Source organism: Geotrypetes seraphini, chromosome 2 (genome assembly GCF_902459505.1).
Source record: "Geotrypetes seraphini chromosome 2, aGeoSer1.1, whole genome shotgun sequence".
In the NCBI taxonomy this organism is placed as follows: domain Eukaryota; kingdom Metazoa; phylum Chordata; class Amphibia; order Gymnophiona; family Dermophiidae; genus Geotrypetes; species Geotrypetes seraphini.
Window position 1 is genome coordinate 30,691,546 of NC_047085.1, and position 13,064 is coordinate 30,704,609.

The window sequence follows — 13,064 nt, forward strand, 5'->3', positions numbered from 1 at the left end:
ATAGACCTGGCAAACTACTGTAAACTGATTTGTTAAGTTGTACCAGTCAGGGAATCCTTTCTGAATGGCCTGCTTCAACTGTAACCATTTATAACCTTGAGACTCTGATGTACCAAATGATTGTTTTAACTGTAATAAATCTACCATTTTCCCATTTAGAAATTACATCATTTAGAGTACGAATGCCTGCCTGCAACCAATGTTTCCAGAGGATTTTAGCAAAGCATTTGACAATGTTCCCCATAGATTACATTACATTAGAGATTTCTATTCCGCCATTACCTTGCAGTTCAAGGTGGATTACAAAGGATTTAGGGCGGATTACAAAAGATTTAAGGTTGGTCTGTTACAAGAAGAGATCAGTGGTCATGACTAGTGAAGACGGCGGGTATTCTCAGGGAGCTAAGAAGAAGATAAGAGGAATGAGGTAATCGTGATGTTAAGACTTAATCAGGGATTTCTTAACATCACGATTACCTCATTCCAGTAGGAAAAAGGAGGTATTGATGCCTCTGTATAAGACTCTGGTGAGACCTCATCCTCTATAATAAAACTCTAAGTGCGCATGCGCACTTAGGGTTTCATGTTCCCTGCCACCGTGGTCTCTGGTCAGTGGCCGAATTCTATTTTAGAACATGGCGGCAGTGAACACTCCGGCGACTCCCCCCCTTTCCCGTCCTAACTCACCAACCGCTGCCGCTCCTCTTCAAAGCAGCCTGCTGAGGTTCGCCGGCGATCGTGTCAGAGGGAACGTGCTACCGAGGTGGAGAGCGGCCTGCGAGGTTCGCTACAGCCAGCCAGCGAACCTCAGCAGGCTGCTTTGAAGAAGAGTGGCAGCGGTTTGTGCCGGTGGGAGGGTAAGAACAGGCATGGTACAACAGAGGGCAGGGGGAGAGGGGGCTGCTTTGAGGGGAGGGGTGTGCACAGCAATCATGCTTTGTTCTGGGAGGGGGGACAGAAGGGGGCCGCGGAGCAGGCAGGCATGGCACAACAGGGGGCAGGGGGAGAGGGAAAGGGGGCTGCTTTGAGGGAAGGGTGTGCTGGGGAAGACATCATGCTTTGTTCTGGGAGGGGGAAACAGAAGGGGGCCACAGAGCAGGCAGGCATGGCACAACAGGGGGAGGGGGAAGGGGGCTGCTTTAGGGGGAGGGGTGTGCTGGGGGGCAGACAGCAATCATGTATTCCATGCTAGTAAGAAGTGGAGGGGGAGAGGAAAATGGGGCTGCTTTGGGGGGAGGGATGTGCTGAAGGGCAGACAGCAATCATGCTTTGCTCTGGGAGGTGGGGAAACAGAAGGGGGCCATGGCGAGACAGGCAGGCATGGCGCAACAGTGAAATACAGGCAGGCAGGGGGCCAGGGAGACAGACAGAAAGACAGCATGCAAGGAAAGAGAGACAAAGAAAAAAACAGACAGACAGACATCTACTCTAGCACCAATTAATGTAACGGGCTTAAACACTAGTTTAGAATATTGTGTACAATTCTGGAGGCCGCACCTTCAAAAAGATATAAAAAGGATGGAGTCAGTCCAGAGGAAGGCTACTAAAATAGTCAGTGATCTTTGTCATAAGGCGTATGGGGACAGACTTATAGATTTCAATCTGTATATTTTACAGGAAAGGTGAAAGAGGAAAGATATGATGTGATGTGCATGAGTCGAGTCTCTTTCATTTGAAAGGAAGCTCTAGAATGAAAGGGCATAGGATGAAGTTAAGAGGTGACAGGCTCAGGAGTAATCTAAGGAAATACGTTTTTACAGAAAGGGTGGTAGATGCGTGGAACAGTCTCCTGGAAGAAGTGGAGACAGAGACTATGGGCTCCTTTTACTAAGCTGCGTTAGCGTGTTTAGCGCACGCATTTTTAGCGCATGCTAAACCCGCGCTATGCGGCTAGAACTAACGCCAGCTCAATGCTGGTGTCAGCATCTGGCGCACGGGGCAATTTAGCACGCGCTATTCCGCGTGTTAATGCCCTAACAGGAGCCCTGTGTCTGAATTCAAGAAGGCACGGGATAGGCACGCGGGATCTCACGGAGAAAGAGCTAATGGTTACTGCAGATGGGCAGATTAGTGGGCCATTTCCTTTATCTGCCATCAGGTTTCTTTGTTTCCAGATATTGTGATGATGGATGTTAGGCACAGCCTGTTCCTGGTTTATGGAAGTGCCTAATTGTTTTGCATAATTTTGAGTTACCAGTTGGTTTGTTAATTTAGCACTTTGGTGACTTTTCTTTTCCTGTTAAAGTACTCTTTTATTCTGGTGCTGTCAGCCAAATGATAAGACTTTGCTCCTAAATAGCATAATGCTTCTAGACCAGGGGTAGGGAACTCCGGTCCTCGAGAGCCGTATTCCTGTCGGGTTTTCAGGATTTCCCCAATGAATATGCATGAAATTTATGCGCATGCACTGCTTTCAATGCATATTCATTGGGGAAATCCTGAAAACCCAACTGGAATACGGCTCTCGAGGACCAGAGTTCCCTACCCCTTGTCTAGACAGCTGTGGCTGCCTTCTGTGCTTGTTGAGCCAATGAGGCCATGTTGTATAATAAAATATATTTATTTAAGAAGCTCTCCCATGGCAGGAAAGGAACTATATCATACTCATACAGTACGTTATTTTCATACTATCTATATATCTAAGATAATAAAACCCTAAGCGCGCATGCACACTCCCACCTGCGTGTTCCGTTTTCCGTGAGCTGTAGGGCCCCGCGGGCAAGAGTTCGCATGCGCGCTTCTACTCCCTCCCTCATCGTAACTTCACCGCCGTCATTCGCCACTGTCGTGGCCCCCTCCCCCCCATACACCCTATCCCGGTGCACACGAGAATCTCTCTCTCTCTCTCTCTCCCCCGAGGCGGATGTTGGCCATGGCGGCTGTCGGCGGCTGCAGGCCTCGACGGCTGTCAGCGGTTGCAGGCTGCGGTGGCTGAGCCTGGAGCCAGTGTAGATGGCTGAAGCCTGGCTGGAGGAGGACGAGGAGGAGCTGCGAGAGCTCCACAGAGGCAGGAGGTGATGGATTCGGGGGAGGGAGTGGGAGAAGGGAGAGATGTTGGACTCAAGTGCGGAAAGGAGAGAGAGACAGAGACAGATGGATGAGAAGAACAGAGGGGCTACTAGGGGGACCAGGAGAGATGGTAGGGGATAGGGAAAGATAGACTTCAGGGTGTGTGGAGGGGGCAGGAGAGAGAGATGGTCTTGGGGAAGGACAGAGGGGGACAGGAAAGGGAAAGATGGCAAAAGGGGTGAAACAGGGTCAGAGAGAGATGGTAGAGGGTGTGAAAGGGGGAAAGGGAGAGATGGAAATGGTAGGACCACTCCTGCTTTGGGGCACTGAGGGAGGAAAGGTTGGTACATCAGGACTGCTGCTGCCGCCTCGGGTAAGTAAAGACCCTGTCAGGAGTCGCCAAAAGGGTACAAAGAAAATGGTGAAAGGTGAGGTGGTGAGACTGGGATCAATGGGAGGCAGGGTCCGGGCATGATAGAGGCGGGGCATGGGTGGGGTCAGAGTCAGGGTATAGGTGGGGCTATTCTAGCACCCGTTACTGTAACGAATGTAACGGGCTAAAACACTAGTACATATATAAAATCGGAAGTACTGTATTTCCCCATATATAGGCCCCGGCCTATATATGGGTTTTACAAGCCTGCCCGGTGGGTGCGGTTTGCATAACTGGGGTGGCCTATACTGTTTTAAAAAATCATCTCCCTCCCCCTTACCTCCCTCGCTGGACAGCGGACGGCTGCCTCCTCGAATCTCGCGGCCAGCGGTGCAGGGGCAGGAGCGATCTTTTCGATTTCCGGCCTGGCCCCGCGCTGCTTCCTGCACGGCTTTGCCATCAGTCCTCGCGGGACCGGTTCTCTTAAACGCTTACAAACTAGTAACACAGGTTAGTAGTATATTTATTTAGTTTGCATGGCCTAAGTGGTTTACATTCAGGAACTCAAGCATCGTTCCTTATCTGTCCCAGAGGGCTCACACTCTATCTAATATACCTGGGACCAGTGTTCCCTCTAAGCTGCGCTGGCGTGCGCTGGCGCACAAAATATTGCCTCGCAGCGCACAATGTCACGTCACAGCGCACGGCGTACGGAGATGGCAGGCCGCGGCGAGAGGAGAATCGGGCGAGTTGGCGCTGGCGCCCGATATTTTTAGCGCACGGGGAAAAAATTTTGCTCACACCACCCGCCCGCTTAGAGGGAGCACTGCCTGGGACTATGGGGGATTAAGGGCTAGATTCATTAAGCAAACCGATCGTGGACCTTTGCGACCCGATTTCCCTCCTGCGGCATTCACTAACCTGTTTTGCGATCCGATTCCGATCCGCACATGCAAATGAGGGGAACTACGTGCAAAGTAGGCAAGGACGCGATTCACTAAACAAATTTGCCGATTCGACTGTGCTGGCCGACCAACCCAAAAAGCCACCGCTGAGGACCAGTCGCTGAAGCCATTTTTCGATTGCCTTCTGCCGCCCTGCTCTCAGCCCTGATCTCCTGCTTCCCCAATATACCTGCCTGCCCCGACTGTAGCTGCCCTGATCGCCTGCCTGCCCCGACTCTCCCACCCTTCCCCACAGTTTAAGCCCGTGGTTTTAACCCACAGGCTTTAAAGCGGGTTAAAACCACGGGCTGTTAAAAAAGTAAAAAAAAAAAAAAAAAGTGCCGGGCTGGAAGTCCAGCGCATGCGCAGACCATCTATAGAGCAATCCATGCCGGCAGATGGGGGCGTCCCTCATCTGCTTGTTGCAGTTTGGTGAATTCGTCGGACCTGCCCAGATCGGGCCCAATCGGGCAGGTTAGTGAATCTAGCCCTAAGTGACTTGCCCTGGCCACAAGCAGTAGAATGGGATTTGAACCCACAACCTCAGGGTGCTGAGGTTGCAGCTCTCACCACTGTGCCACACACTCTCCATAGTAAACAGGAGTCTACCAGTAACTTAAGTATGTATCTGAGAAAACAACAGGCCTAAACTTATCAATCTGGATCGTCGCTGGGCGATTCTTGGCCACGTTTTGCCGAGCGACCGATTCACTACGGATTCTACATGCAAATGATCCGATTGGACGCACGCCCTATAGCGATCCCACTGATCGCCGTAAGAGCGTTCGAAACGCACGTGCAGAGTATACTTACTGTTTATTGACGTAATTTACGCTTGCGCTAGCTCTTCGCCCTTACTACGTAGTTAGTGGGCGGGGCTTATTCCCGCACGTCACTGGCGACGAAGCACAAGCGAGCTCAAAAGAAAGGGGGAGGGGTGACTGGAGTTTACTTTTGCGGGCCCTACGAGTTGGACATTTTAAAAAATTTGTGACCGACGCAGCGAATTATTTTGTGTAGCCAGATTATCAAACAGAACACGCTTTAAACTCAAGGGTTTTTTTTTTAAGATGCATTCAATGACTAAATGAATTGCTTATGACTCTCATTTTTATTTTTATATCTTTTGATAGTTTTCTCTTTCCCTTTCCTATTGTTTTTAACCTTAATTGTTTTTCTTTATAATCAGATTGTATTTCCTTCCTAACCTTTCCTTGTGTTTTATTATGTTTGTATACGTTGGTTTTTTATTATGTTTAGTAGATTTAGTTTTTTTGTTAGTTACGTTTGTTTCCCCTAACTCTGTAATTTTTATCGATCTGAACATCGCTTAGAATTTGGAATAGGCGATTAATCAAATTCTATAATAAACTTGAACTTGAAACTTAAAACCATGGGCTCGTAACGCGCTTACAGAATATATAAAAGAGGAATTCTTACGCATATGTAAAGATATTTTACAGTTTTATTTTTAATTTTGATGGTTGTTTTAGACGGGGTTGTAACCTCGATACTGATTTTTCAGGGCGGAAGAGGACAGGAGAGCTGGCAAGGGTAGTCGCTTCTTTTCGGATCGGCAAACCCAATCGTTGTTTCATGCCATTTCCCCTCATCTGCATGGGTGGATCGGGTCGGAGATTGATCGGGAAGCTGTTTAGGGAATCGGGTCGGGGAACGACTGCAAAACCAGTAAAACTGGTTTTGCGATTGTCGTTACAGGATCGGTAAGTTTAGTGAATCTAGCCCACAGATTTCCTGAAGGCACAAGAAGCAGCAGTGGAAAAAGTGAAATATAGAAACACAGAAACATAGAAAAAGACGGCAGAAAAGGGCTATAGTCCACCAAGTCTGCCCATTCCAAATACCCGCCCCCTGGTTTCACTCCCTTAGGGATCCCATGTGAATATCCCATTTTCTCTTAAAATCTGACACGCTGTTGGCTTCAATCACCTGCAGGGGGAGTCTGTTCCAATGATCCACCACTCTTTCAGTGAAGAAGTATTTTCTGGAGTCGCCATGGAACTTCCCTCCCCTGATTTTCAGCGGATGCCCCCTGGTGGTCGAGGGTCCCATGACCTCTGACTCTCAAAATTCGGACCACTAGGTTTCTCCTTCACTTTTTTTTTTTTGGCTTAATCAAAATGCCTCTTTAAGCCTGTTAAGTGAACAAAGCACCACCAAACACATTCAGCCACCCACCCAGAACAATGGAAAGAGAAATCTCTTTGAACGTGCCCTGCAACTCTAGACATGTTTTTTCTATTACATAGAGAGAGAGCATAAGAAAATATGTTATCGGAGATGTGCAATCTATATCTCACACAGCCTGTGCCAAACACTCATGTGATGCTATACCGTTAATTGACCACAATACCTCTCCAAAATAATAATAATTTTAAAAAAATCTACAATAATAAACTACAAAAAGAGCTTCAGATGAGTTGTGTCAAAGCAGTGGCGTACCAAGGGCGGGGCAGGGGGGAGGCGGACCGCCAAGGGTGCACGCCCTGAGGGCAGGGGGGCACAGCCAGCTGGGTCCACGTTAATATGAAAGCAAACTGAAAATATCATCTTATTTGAATCTCCCGCGACTTCCAGAGAAATCTTAACCCACTTACTACACTTTTCTGCGCATCCACTCCAGACGTCACCTCCTACAAGCCACTGCTGCTTTGACCTGCCCCTTCTGCTTCTGATTAAGGCGGGATGCATCCAAGGGGGGTGTGCTCGGCTTACGAGAGCAGCAGAAAGCGGCAGAGGAGATCTCTTACGCTTCCCCGGCGCTGTCGCTGAGCGAAGAAAGCGGGAAGTAAGGAGAGGGAGGGCGGGGGGGTCCGCCTCACCCTCCGCTGCCGCGTCACTTTACCGCCCCACAGGCTCCGACGTGAGGGACAGACAGCGGAGGAAGAAAGGCAGGACCTAGGCAGAGGCGAGTGAGTGTCCGGCACTCGTTTAAGTGTCAGTGGCGCTTTGGCTTGAGATCTCATGTTGTCTCCGGTAGGGGACAATCTCTGTTTGGCACTGTCACTGGTGCCATAAGGTGCTTTGAGGCACATAGAAGTTTCGGTACCGTAACAAAAGTGCGCCGAGGCGTGTTTTTGTCCAGCACGCAAATGACGGGAAACATCTATACTTTCTAATAGCCGGGTTCAGACGTGTTCCATTGCATATTATGTCCACTCAGGTGTCACATAGAAACATGGAAATAGACGGCAGATAAGGGCCACGGCCCATCTAGTCTGCCCACCCCAAAGACCCTCCCCTACCTTTCTTTGTGAATAGATCCCACGTGTCTGTCCCATTTGGCCTTAAAATCAGGCACGCTGCTGGCCTCAATCACCTGAAGTGGAAGACTATTCCAGCGATCAACCACTCTTTCAGTGAAAAAGAATTTCCTGGTGTCCCCATGCAGTTTTCCGCCTCTAATTTTCCAAGGATGCCCCCTTGTTACCGCGGGACCCTTGAAAAAGAAGATATCTTCTTCCATCTCGATGCGGCAGTCCTGTTTATTAGTCTGGCTGCAGTGGCATACCAAGGGCTGGTGGGGGGGGGGGGGGAAATGATGGGCTGGGGTAAAAAAACGATGGGAGGGGGGTTAAAAAATGATGGGCCCCGAGTGTCACATACTCTAGGTAGGCCAGTGTCAAAGAAAACGGAACAGTTAAAAAAAATCATAACGTCTCTGCAAAACAGGATGCAGATTTTATTTGAAAAATGTACACGGAAACAGGGGGGAGGGTGTCACTCAATTTACTCAGGGGTCTTTTGTAACAGCAAGGCATCTCACCTCAAGAGTTGCGTGCCACTCGTGGCTATATAACTCAATTCCACAGCAGCCCTAAAAGAATTTAGCGGAACAAGGAAAGCAAACAAATTAAACACCCCTGAGAAGTGCCACAGAACACACAATCCAGCTGTAAACATCTGGCTAGGATGCCCTGACAGCAGGAGAGAATATTGCCTTTTTTTAAAAAAGCAGACTGAAAACCCACCTTTTTGATATAGCTTTCAATCCTTAACCCTACTCCTCTGCCCTCCAACCCAGCCATCTGATTAACCGTTCCCCTTAACTGTATCCATGACATCTTGTTTGCCTGTTTAGATTGTAAGCTCTTTTGAGCAGGGACTGTCATCTTCTTTGTGACTCTGTACAGCGCTGCATAGGTCTGGTAGCCTATAGAAACAATTCATAACAGTAGTAGTTTGAAGAGTTTGAGTCTTTGGGAAGCAGAGCTGAGACTGTGATGTCACAATGCCTCATTCCACCAATAAGAGCCAACCTCATCAGTGATGTCACAATGGCTTGATTGTCCTGTACTCCCCTCTGCCCTCCAACCCAGCCAGCTGATTAACCGTTCCCCTTAACTGTATCCATGACATCCAGTTTGTTTGTTTAGATTGTAAGCTCTTCTGAGCAGGGACTGTTTTCTTACTCTTTGTGACTCTGTGCAGTGCTGCGTGCGTCTGGTAGCGCTATAGAAATAATTCATAGTAGTAGTAAATGCTATTAAAAAAAAAACGGGGGAGAAGGGGGCACTTGCATCTTTGGTGTCTATTCAAGGAGACACAACAGGTCTGTAAAACCATTCCGAATTCCTGAGTGAGCAGGGGGGGGGGGGGGGGCAGAGGACGGGATCGGAGCCCCCCCCCTCCCCCTCTCTCCTCGTCAGTCCGAGGCGGGGCTTTTGGCCACTATGTTTAGCCCCTTTCGCCAATCCACGTGGCTTGCCTGATCACTATATTAGATTCCCAAAGCCAGTCGGAGGAGCCGCGGAAGACGGCCGGGCTTTGTGGGGGGCCGCCGTCGCGGCTTGAGGAGTCATCGCAAGGTGGGTCATGCGGTTTGTGCAACAGAGCCACTTTCTGGGTCTGGCTGGACTTTAGCGCTTGACGCCCGGAAGACGGGAAGGAGATCGGGGGGGGGGGGGGGAAATAGCGGTCCGTCGGGTCCCGCTTAAGAAAGACGTCCGGGAACGCGCAGACACGTCCACCTCGAGAGATGTCTGTCGAGAAAATGCTCGGCTCCAGATCGAGCCCGAGGGTCAGCCTAAGGACACAACTTTCTCCCGGGGAATTAAACCTGAGATCTAACGGCACGGTGTGTTTACATAGCTGGGAGGGGGAGGGGGAGACACTAGTCTGAGCCCCTGGGGATTAAGGCACAAACTTGCACGACTTAATCTTGGGAGGGGGGGGGGGGGGGGAGAGTCGAGTGGAGCAGAGCGGCGTGTGTGCTCGGTAATGCGCTTAAAACCAAGACGATTATTTGCAGCGTCTTAAAAAAAATCCGCCCTGGCCACTTCAGCTTCACTGGCCTAGAGAACTGTTCTGCTTTAGGCGAGCCTTGTAAAGCCGGCTCTCTTCCAGCCCTCTGCCCTTTCAGCCAAAGGGTCCCTCGCTCTCTCTAGTCTTGAAAGCTCGCATTCAGTTCCGGATACACATAGCTTTTCTAGACGCCCTAAACTGCTGGGGTGAACGTTTTTGTCCCTAGTCTAGGACGGGCCCCTTTTTTGATCTCCCACTTCCGATCTCTTTCACTCCCTTTTTTTTAGATCGGGGCTTTTTGCTGAGGGATCTGCCTCTGCCCGAGGATTTGGGAGGGAGGGGGGGGGGGAAGAAGGAGGTTTCCTGTCCGTTTCTTTTTTGGGTTTTTTTTTTTGTCTCTCTTCGGAAGGGCTCCAGAGTTTGCCTCTAGGAGTGATCCCCCCGCCTAAACGAAGTTAAACCGGCTCCAGCGTTGCTTAGTTGTTTCTTTTTAACGGCGGTTTAGTGGTTCTTTGCTCTGCGGTACCTAAAGAGAGGCAGAGTTTGGATGCTGTTGTGTCTTTTATGCACGATTGTCTCGTCCGCAGCATTTATTTCCCTCTGTTCATCGTGTGTCGGAACATGTTAAGCCGTCTTCTGGGCGGCTTGAGATGAAGAAGCTTGTTTGCTTTGGTTGTCAGTGATGATGATCGATGAATATAATTGCTGAGGGCATCTCATTTCAGGAGTTTCCTGATTTCCTGTCTCGTGGTTAGTGTTATTCTCTCCCCCCCCCCCCCCCCCCCCCCCCCCACCCCCCCGTGTAGTATCTTTGGACAACGAGCTTATGAATTGGAGTTGAAATTCAGAGGGACTAGAGACCACCTTTAAAAAAAAAAAAAAAAAAAAAAGTCTTGGGGTTATTTATTAGAAATCATTTTAGTATCTTGCATTTATTTATAAATGCAGATTCGGGTTCAGGTTTTACAGACCCCCCCCCCCGAAAAAATACTATCGTAAACTTAAAAAAAATAATAATAAATCGCAAAGTATAGCGCCCCCTTTAGGCTGTGAAGGCTATAACGTCAGGCTGGAAGTTCCGTGGGAGTCTGCAAACACGTTTTCCTAACCGTTGCTTTTTACCTAGTAGAAAAATCACTTGCACCACCATTTTAACTGAAAGGATTTAAGCATAGCGATCAAATTATGCTCCTCTTTTTTTTTGGGGGGGGAGGGGGTAAAGGGAATGGAACTTATATACCGCTTTTTTGTGGTTCCACATTTAAAGCGGTTTACGTATTTACTGGTACTTATCGTGCAGGGGTGTAACTTGTAATATGAATGTGGCACTATTCTTAAAATAACGAGCAGATCCGTAGGTTTGGTTCGATTATCCGTTAATGGTTTTCTGTTAAAAGTGCCTCAAGGCTTAGGTGGCCTTTTCACGGTTTTCTAATTGAACCGCATAAAATATGGCTTGTTGCTTTGCCTTCGATCATAGGCGGGTCCCCCTCGCTGCTCTGCTATCGGACTTGCGCACAGCGGGCGGCTCTTTCTGCGGTAAAAGTTTGTGCCCCTATTGGACGCAGGCTGGCTAATTCAGCTCCCTTTGCAGCTGAGATAAGAGCTTATGTGGTAATCAAATGTCACACAGATTCCTGACGAGCATATGTAAAACGTGGGCTTTGAGTACACCATAAGCCAGGGGTGTCCAATGTCGGGCCTCGAGGGCCGCAATCCAGTCGGGTTTTCAGGATTTCCCCAATGAATATGCATGAGATCTATTAGCATACAACGAAAGCAGTGCATGCAAATAGACCTCATGTATATTCATTGGGGAAATCCTGAAAATCCGACTGGACTGCGGCCCTCGAGGACCGACATTGGACACCCCTGCCATAAGCAATGTTATTCCTAGACCAGGGATCTCAAAGTCCCTCCTTGAGGGCCGCAATCCAGTCGGGTTGTCAGGATTTCCCCAATGAATATTCATTGAAAGCAGTGTATGCACATAGATCTCATGCATATTCATTGGGGAAATCCTGAAAACCCGACTGGATTGCGGCCCTCGAGGAGGGACTTTGAGCCCCTGTCCTAGACCAACTTTCCAACTAAAACAGGGGTAGGGAACTCCGGTCCTTGAGAGCCCTATTCCAGTCGGGTTTTCAGGATTTCCCCAATGAATATGCATGAGATCTATTTGCATGCACTGTTTTCAGTGCATATTCATTGAGGAAATCCTGAAAACCCGACTGGAATACGGCTCCCGAAGACCGGAGTTCCCTACCCCTGAACTAAAACAAGACGCTTTGACGTTTCCCTCCCCCCCCCATGTATTAGTCCCTGACCTGAAGAGCTGACCAATGTTTGCAGGAACTTAGGCGGCAAGTAATTAACTTGTCTAAGGCCACAAGTGAGAATTAGCAGATGTGGCTTTTGAGTCTCTGGTTCTGAACCTTCTGTTCCAGGAATCTGGTTTGGTTATGTGGTATAGTTTTGAGGCAATTTGGACTGGATAAAGGCTGGCTAATGGAATTTGTGACTTGCAAACGAGGTTTAGGGATGGCAGCACAAGCTGCTTAGAGAAAAATGATGCTGTATATGAAGTTGTAAGAGAAACTGACCCCCTGTTATACAAACACATAGCGTGGGTTTTAGCGCCGGCAGCGGTAGCTGCTCTGACGCTCATAGAATTCCTATCGGCGTCGGAGCAGTTGCCGCTGCTGGCGCTAAAACCCATGCTATGTGTTCGTAAAAGAAGGGGTGAGTCTTGTGCAGACTGAAATACTTTAAAGAGCCCAAGTGCTGGAAGCAGATTTGTTTGTAACTTGGCATAAGCTATTGAAGTGTCCCCCTCTTTTTTTTTTTCTTCAAATATTTAAATTACGATACAAAAATTCATAATAAACTTAATACTTGCTTGTATATAATAAGGCATCAGAAATTAAATAAAGAAAATTGTTCCTGAGTTATGAGAACAGTCTAAAGACTTCCATTTTCTGATTTAAAAGCGTAATTTGAAGAGCTGTAAGAAAGGTTGTCTTCATCTTCATCTTCATCTAACTCTCCTTCCTAAGGCCGCTAGATTACAAAGAAATATTACTGTGTATTGGTACTAGATCCCTTGGTATGTGTCACATTAGGATAAAAACTTATACAGTGACACCTTGGAATCCGAACTTAATCCATTCCAGAACCCTGTTCAAGTTCCAAAGCGTTCGCGTTCCAAGACAATTTTTCTCATTGAAAATAATAGAAACTGGATTAATCCGTCCCTGGGTCCCACAAACTCAAATTTTAACAGGAAATCCACTGGATTTTAAAGTAAAATATTAAACATTCCAAAGCAGCATTCAGATTCTGGGGCACAAACACACACATACAATGTGCAGGGCGTTCGGATTCCAAGACAAAATTTACTACCAAAAAAAAAGTTTGGATTCCAAGTCTGAGTTCTGGGGCGTTCGGATTTCGAGGTACCACTGTATTGATAA

General features: G+C 48.2%; 1 protein-coding gene across 3 annotated transcripts in view; it reads left to right on the plus strand.

Moving 5' to 3' along the window:
- The first annotated feature begins 9,054 nt into the window (after positions 1-9,054).
- The window catches only part of ST3GAL1 (ST3 beta-galactoside alpha-2,3-sialyltransferase 1), a 213,290-nt gene continuing 209,280 nt past the window's right edge, over positions 9,055-13,064 (plus strand). For all 3 annotated transcript variants that reach the window (XM_033933301.1, XM_033933300.1, XM_033933302.1), the window contains exon 1: positions 9,055-9,155. The gene's annotated coding sequence lies outside the window, so the exon portion shown is untranslated. The remainder of the gene's footprint in view (positions 9,156-13,064) is intronic.